The following is an 8940-nucleotide window of genomic DNA, read 5'->3' as shown; positions in this document are numbered from 1 at the left end:
GACTTCTTTGCCTAGTTGACAGCTGCAGGATATAGCAATTATACTGTTAAATGTGCTTCTAAATTAAACTGCTAAGTATATCTTATAGATAGGCTCACAGAAGGGGCAAGTCACCTTCAAACAGTCTATTGAGAAAAGTAAGACACCCAAGAGGGAAGCTGGACTTGTGGAAGAGCGTGACAAAGGCTGCATGCCATTTCTGAGCACCTATAAGACATACTTTGTGACTTGGGAAAAAACTTTTAAAGGAGAATTTGCAGGAAACCAAAACTCTAGCAGGAGCAAGTATGAGCAAGAGCCAGGAAAGCCACTTAGGATTAATCATTTAGCGCCACAGGGTGATGAGGCTGAGCATTTGGATTGAATGTAAAAGAAAGCAAAGAGAATTTTTCCAGAGGAAAGTTTTCGGAAGAGATAAATCTTGAATTTTAGCAGGGCGGTGGGGTCCCAAAACTAGATGCATCTGCCTTTAGGCAACAATAATTCTGAAAACGTTGACTAGTCCTTTGTTATTTGACTTCAGTTTTAGTTCTTAATGACGATTGACATTCCAAATCTCTGACATATGTTACCTCAGCTGTTTTTAAGTGACACAAAAGAGAAAAGGAAATTGAGAAGTACTGATGTTTTAAAATGTCTTTTTTTCCTAAACAACTCTTAGTGTTAATGAATACTAGGCTTCCTTAACCAGTAAGTAGGGGAGTCAATTGCTTACTCTTGGAATGTGAATCAATACTTTCAAACACTGTGGGATAAACTACCACATGACATACTTCTAAATTATACGTTAGTTTACAAACATCTCTCATCATAATAATATACTATTTTTAGGCCCTGATACATACACACTTGTCCAGTACATACTACCAAACAGTGAGACAGATACAGTGTCACCCCATAAGACTATGCTGTTCAGTATGGTAATCATATGTGGCTATTGAGCACTTAAAATGTGGCTAGTCCGACTTTAGATGTGTTGTTAGTATAAATTTGACACCGGGATTTGAAAAGGCAGTATCAAAAAAATACATCATTAATGAATATTTTTATAATGAACATTTATTGAAATAATAATATTTTGGATAAATTCGGTTAAATAAAATACACTTTAAAATTAATTTACCTGTTACTTTTTATTGTGACTACCAGATTATATAAAAATGCATTTATGGCTTGCATTTTATTTCTAATAGACAGTATTAATCTAAAAGACTAAAATCAAAAAAGAGGAAGAAAAATTTCTAGCCACATCAAGATAATTATATCTCTAGTCTTAACTACGTTCCAAAAGTGGGTAACAAGAGATGCTGAGACATAGCAAGTTTAAGCAGTCATACAAACTTCGGGAACAGTATCCAGGTCTTTTTTTGGTGCTTTGTCATCACTTTTGCTTGTTGTATCTTATATCAATGAATCTTTCAATGTCCTTGAAACAATTAAATCAATTTAGCTTATGCTTTCTTAAAAACAAATTATTTCTTCCCTTTGGTTTTGCATATGCAGAAAGAGACTCTGAAACAATTTCACAATGGTTGTTGTTAAGAAAGTTATTAGATTTTTTTTGAGTGAAATTATAACCCAAGTGCCTTTCATACCTTAATGATGGTGTCTTTAAATCTGAATTCCAAGGTGACCTGTTTCTTCCATCCTCTTTAGTGTTTATTCAACATGAGACAATTAATGAATTCTAAGGGTTCATATCCCCTGTTTTCTTTGGAAATGGTTTGGCTGGTAATCAGTGTTAGGAGATTCATTGGCATGTTCTGTTGTACAAATAATGTTGGCTGGGGAAGGACGCTGATTATTTAACATCAGTGTTTGACAGAAAGCTTGTGTTTATAGTGTGAAAAGGTACAGGCTTAGAAAACTGCATGTTCAGATGTTAGAAGGGGTTTTTAGGGAAGGGTCTTCTGCCAGATCAGCTTCTAAATGTTGGAACTGGCTTTCAGAGTGTTCACAATCTTTCGGGGTCTGTTGGCACATCCATCACAATGTGTCATATGATGAGGCATAAACTAAGGTTGCAGTTGGGACTGCATAGTTAGATGTTGTGTTGACGTGCCAGGAAGCATAGGCACCTTAGGTATTCCTGGTTGACAGCCCCATAGAATAAGATAAATGCCAAGATCTGTTAAAAAGATGGGGCTGTGGTTGGCTCAGAAGAAACACAATTACATGTCACATAAAGTCCATCTTATAATCAAGCTCCAACCTACCTTTCCAGGGCTAATTTCTCTTCCTACTATACTGTAAGCTCCACGAAGGAAGAGATTTTGCCTGTTTTCTTTACTTTTAACCACAGTTCTATAATGGAACCTGGAATATAATAAGTTCTCAATAAATGCCTGTTAAATCAAAATTATCTAACTAAGTCTCAGAACGGGCTTTCTCTTTATTGTATATGTTTCTCCATGTATCAGCTTTAAGGAGCTGGTTACCTAAAGGGTATCCACATGACCTTCTAAAATCTTCTGGGATATCTAATAATTAAAGATCAATTAGCTATTTGTATTGTCATATTTTTTCTTAGAGTCACACTAAGCTTTATATGGTGTATGATTTATTTTAAAAATGGCCAGTTACCTGATCTGTTTGCCTTTACCCGGTGAAATTCCTGTGTACAGTAGGAAACTCCTACCCACATACCTTACAGTTGAGCACAGAGAGTTGTTTAAAACAGGGATCCATGTCTGCATTTATGGAAGATAACCTTTTCTGGTCTTCAGGATAATGTTCTGAATTTCTAATGGGCAGGTTTTAATTTGTATTATAAGGCGCAAGCTTAGGCTTTGAAAGGATTACTGAAAATAGAATTATGTAAGTTTTGTGGGTTTAGTTTAGTATTCCTATGACCATTGGAGGAATAATCAAGCAGGGAAATAGGAAGGTATTGCTCCAGGGAACCTGTTTATGAGTCTGGTCATTCTGTATTTTGTATTGTGCAAGGAGTGACGTCAATAAAACATGTGAAACATATTTGTTTCTGAAGTCAGAATTATTTTTAAGAATGAAATTTTAGATAAGTGGTGGGGTATTTTTTTGACCCTAAAGGCTAATAGGTGTTTTGAAGTACTTTCCTGAGTTATATAAGAATTCTCATTTTATTGAAATCAATTTGGCAAATGATTTCTAGCCCAACCATGAAGCAAGCACTATGACGTACTTATTCAAAGATTAGCAAGTCATGGTTCCTGTCCTTAAATATCTCATTCTCAAGCAGGAAAGGCAAACACACGCACAAACACACACACGCGTGCACACACACACATACACACACGAGGCAACAGAGGGAGTACTGACCTCTTTTGAGAACAAATGGCTAAGGGAGCACTTCAACTTCATTAGGTGGGCTCACAGATATGGCAAACTTTAAATTAGGCATTTGAAATATAAGGAGGGTTTAACCTCATTTAGGTAGTCTGGAGGTTGGTGGTGGGGTTACTGGCACAGAACATATAATGGAAGCAAAGGAACAGATAAGTAAAAAGGCGTGATGGGTCTAACCATCATACGGAAGTGCATAATTCTGGAAGGCATGTTCCCATTGCAGTTCATGTGAATGACTATGCCTTGCAAAACTCCAGGGGTATTGTTCACATAGTTTATATGAATGTATCCACTAGAATTGTGTAACACAGCAGCCCAGGGTTCTGTCAACAGTAAATAGTTTAGCCATTTGTGATTACTTGAGGAAGAATTATGGGAATTGAGTCTGTAAATATCTGTAGTATGAATTTTACAAGATATAGAACTAGGGATTATTAATTTGCAAACAAATGAGGCTAATTAGATCATTAAGATTAAAAAATAGTTAATTATAAATTATTTTGAAAATTGTAATTCTAAAGCTAAAAATATCGATAGAATTTGAGTTTATTTACATTGTTTCTTCAGGATTTAGTCACCATTGAGTCTGAATTAATATTTTAGCACTTAAAACAAAATAAGTCACAAATATGCCTCAGTATATTTGTAGGACAACCTGAGCATGGAGTTGTTATAAGATATTTAAAAAATGAAAGTTCGAGTGTCTATGTGAAATTATCAGGGAAATTAGAGGATAGAGAGTAGGGAAAAAACAAGGCACAGAGATTTTAGAACATTGTAATTTGAGATATATTAACAATAGTGCCTAAGACTTTTCAGGCAACCTTGATTCATTAGTTCAAATGTTTCTGTTTGTATTACAGCTCTTCCTCTACCCCTCTATACCCTTTTTCACTGAATTGGATATTCTTTAGCTGCCTTCTAATTACGGGATATGTGACATTCATCTATTCAAGAGAAAATAGCAATTTTTTAAAGTAGCAAATATAATCTTTTTAGAAGTGGCAACCTGAGGCATTACTTATGTGGTCAACGGCAAACCCTAAGTAGGTAATCGCCGTCTGGTTGCTTCTCAAATTGGTTGTATGTTTGGAGCACTGTGTGGATATTGGTCTGTTTGCTTTCAGATGAATCCTTCTCCTAATGGACTATCAAGTATTTGGATAAATCTATCACTAACGCAGACGATGGCTCCTGTACTTATTGAAATGCCTTCAAACCAATTTGGTAAATTACATCCACTATGAGAGTTAGATGGCATGTCATGAAAGATCAAGCTTTTTGGTAAAATGTCATTTCTTTGAAAGTTTTATATCCCCCTTTTAGAAATAAAGTCTTTTGAAAGAGAAAATATACCATTAATATGTATTTTATATGTTATCTTAAATTTCACACAGAAATGTACAGCATTTAGAAAGTTCAAGAACACATATGAGAACTGGATAAAGAATTCTCTTTACTTGTAAGAAATTTTTTAAACACAACTTTTTTTTCTCACTACTCTTTTTATCCACCATAAACAGGCAAGTTTATACACAGCTATAGTAGAAGTAGAAGAGTTTTTCCAGAGTAATAGCCTCTATTATCTGAACATTTGAAAAATAAAAACAAAATTATCATTTTTCTCTAGCTTTGAACTCTACTTATGGAGTATGTGTACTAAATTTAATACCAAAATCAAAATATGTTTGCACTTATTAGAGATTCTATGAGTGTTTACTTGGCAAAAAAAATAATAAAAATAAATAAATAATTTATAAAAAATAAATAAAAAATAACTTTTTATTAACCATGGGACACACCACTTTAAAAAATTTATGAGGTGGTGTATGTTTCTAATTAGAAAAGTAATATACGTTCAGAAAAGGAAATGTTGGAGAATGCAGAAAAAGGGTAGTACATTTAATATTCAACTTATTAAGGGTTTTAATATAAGGTACAATTACTGTTTTTAAACTTCAATGTGAAGCATAACTTGCAGTCCTTTATTCAGTCTGGTAGTAACTAAATGAAACATGGAAAGAGATAATTGGCAAAATACTCTCTCTCCTCAGCAGCTTTGCAAGATGCTTACAGACATCTCCATCTAGGAGAGGAGAGGACAGGGAATCTGTTTGGCTTTGTGAGAACTGTGTTAACCTTATCAACCTGCATTCTTATACCCATCACATTTTACATAAAGTCTTATTCTCTTTACTGTAAGTAAATTTTTAAATATTTATTTTATTTTTCATTAAAGTATAGTTGATTTATTTACTTATTTTTTATTTGGCCGTGCCCCACGGCATGCGGGATCTTAGCTACCTGACCAGGGATCGAACCCAGGTCCCCTGCATTGGGAGCACAGAGCCTTAACCACTGGACTGCCAAGGAAGTCCTGACTGTAAGTAAATTTTAATGTAACTTTTGGTTTACTTTCATTTTTGCAATGAAAAAAACCCATAAATTCTATCTTATTATCTGAACAAAGATAATTGGTAAGGTAGGTATCTTTAGATTTGAAAGATGTAATTGGGGACGTCCTTTTGAAAGAGTTTGATAGAATATTTAAAAATAGCCATGCACAGCATCTATTGTCTTTTTAAAGTCTTCAAGTAGAGAAAAATCCTGATGTCCAAGATAGCGTTATCCAGTTTCTCACTATCCAGCAAGGATTTTAGTCCGAAGATCTCAACTGGAAGCAGAGAATAGTCTGCCAAGGGGATTAATATGAAATAGGCTTTTCATACTGACTGGGAAAGGTGACTGCAGTAGCCACTATAACAATGGGAAAAAAACATCAGCCAACAGTATGGGCACTCTGACCTACTATCCTAAGTATATACCTTGAGAGACTTAAGGCAGACCTTGCTACTATTTTACAAACTTTATCCAGCTTAGTTATTTTAATAAAATGTATGGAGAGAGCTTACTTCAACAATTTAACCAAGTTAAAAGTTAGATTTAACTAAGTTAGAATGATTTTAACTAAGTTAAACAAGTTAACTAAGTTAAGAGGTCTAACTTGATAAAATTCTAGGCTGGTATCTCATTCCTACAGCTCTACCCTAGGGAGGTTGGCAACAATGCTGAATACTCATTCAGTAACTTATGAAAAAGATAATTTATTTAAAAAATATCTCTGAAACAATATGGTCTTTCAAAACAATGTTGTAAATATACATTTTTGATGCAGAAGGATCCCTAAGACATTATAACGAGGAGCTGAGAGCGTAGACTCTGGAGTCAAGAATGTCAGTTCTTGAATCCTGGTTCTGCCACTTACTAGCTGTGTGACCTTGGGTGAGTTACTTAACATCTCAGTGCCAAATCTTAGAACGATATACTAAAATTTTCTAATGGGAACATCTCCAGGGAATAGTACTGAGGAAATGGTTTTGATGGTGAGGGGGACTTTATGTACGCTTTTAAGCCTTTATGTAGAAATTTACATTTTTATTATATGCTTGATTTATTTTTATATAAATAAGTACATTGGAAGTAAGACATACTTATTTTTTTATCCCACCACCACCCTGCCCCCACTCATCCCCCTTGGTGTCCATACGTTTGTTCTCTACATCTGTGTCTCTATTTCTGCCTTGCAAACCGGTTCATCTGTACCATTTTTCTAGATTCCTCATATATGCATTAACATACAATATTTGTTTTTCTCTTTCTGACATACTTCACTATGTATGACACTATCTAGGTCCATCCACGTCTCTACAAATGACCCAATTTCATTCCTTTTCATGGCTGAGTAATATTCCATTGTATATATGTCCCACATCTTCTTGATCCATTCATCTGTCGATGGGCATTTAGGTTGCTTCCATGACCTGGCTATTGTAAATAGTGCTGCAATGAACATTGGGGTGCATGTGTCTTTTTGAATTATGGTTTTCTCTGGGAATATGCCCAGTAGTGGGATTGCTGGGTCATATGGTAGTTCTATTTTTAGTTTTTTAAGGAACCTCCATACTGTTTTCCATAGTGGCTGTATCAATTTACATTCCCACCAGCAGTGCAAGAGGGTTCCCTTTTCTCCACACCCTCACCAGCATTTGTTGTTTAAGACATACTTTTAAAAGTTCCTATTTGTATAAGACACACTGAGATGTGTATCACCCTAAAACTGTGTGTGTATGTGTTATATACCTTGATGAGAGTAGGGCGCATTTGTTTTTGCCCTTTTATTTATCTATATTTGAGAATCAAAAACTCTGGAAGGAGTTCTTTTTTCTGTTGAATAAAAGATATAGAGTCAAAGATTACAAATTGTTTAAATTCTATGCAGACTGATATTAGGGACAAATCTAAAACAATGGTTTTTTTCAGGTTTCAGTGCCTAGGGGTGAAAATTAAGAATCAGAACAAAAAACGCACAGGGTTATATCATACAGAATGGAAATAAACATTTCTATAAGGACAAAAACAAGAACAAACAACAAAAACAAAGGCTGTAGTTGTCACTTATTAAAAAGGGTGCATTTGCCCAGAGATTGTGTTCTGTGACCACTCAGCACTTATTTCAGGTTCTCTGTACCCTGGAGGTTTGTACAACGATAACAGGCATGAAGCTGGCCAAAGCAACAGGCACAAGAAACCAATGATGCATTTTCTAGTAGAGGTATTGTATTAGGTCTCTCCAGATTGATCTATCTAAATCTATCTCTCACCAATCAAGATAGAGATTTTAAGGAATTTTCTAGGAACAGTGTGTGTTATATGGGTATCCTTATAATCACATATCCAATTCATCCTAGGGAAGAATTAGGAACTACAATACTCATATTTTCCTTGAGAATAATGTAAACTCAAAATACATGATTGTAATTTTGTAGGATGTCATACAGGCAATTGAAAAACAATGAACAGGGATAATCAAGGCAAATATTTAAGGCAATTTACATTGTCTCCCTAGGTCTCCTCTTCTGTCCATGTCCATCCTTCCCACCTGTTGAATTCCCATTTTATCCTCCAGTTCCACCACCCAGCAGCATCAGCTTTCTCCCCAGCCTTCTTTATCAAAGGGTGCCTTCAGAGCCTTCATTTATATTAAAAGGGCAATTACAATAAAGACTTAGAGGGTTGCATCCCTCTATGGTATGAGAGATCAGTCTTAACCTAAAGGAATGAGTTTTGAAAATAACTCAGTGTTAAAAGAAGTAAACAGTATTGTTTCCCTGTGGTTTTGCTGGATTTCCTAGGAAAATATTTGTATTTTGTACCCATTTTGGCTCAACCAATGAAGCATAGTACGACTTTGTGCCAGAAGTGAAACAGAATTGAAATAGCATTGTGAGGTAGAATTGTTTCAGTAAATCGATGTGGTTTTCCCCAATTTAGGATTTGATTTTTATTCTTTGTAAATAGAATTTATAAATTATATAAAATATATTAAGCATAATATTCGGTATATAATAAGTTAGTTAATTTTAATTGTATTGTTTTCATCCTTCCTTCTTTTGCAAGGGAATTAGCTGATAGCAGTCCTTAATTTTGACTTTACAAAACTATCACCAAATTTTGTCACTGTCTAGAATTACTTCCAGTGACTACTTAGTGCATCTACACTGGAACTCCAAGTCATAATAATAGGATTTAGGTAGAATGCCAATGTACTCCTCA

This window comes from Eubalaena glacialis, chromosome 6 (genome assembly GCF_028564815.1).
Source record: "Eubalaena glacialis isolate mEubGla1 chromosome 6, mEubGla1.1.hap2.+ XY, whole genome shotgun sequence".
Taxonomy (NCBI): domain Eukaryota; kingdom Metazoa; phylum Chordata; class Mammalia; order Artiodactyla; family Balaenidae; genus Eubalaena; species Eubalaena glacialis.
This window is presented reverse-complemented; position numbering follows the sequence as displayed.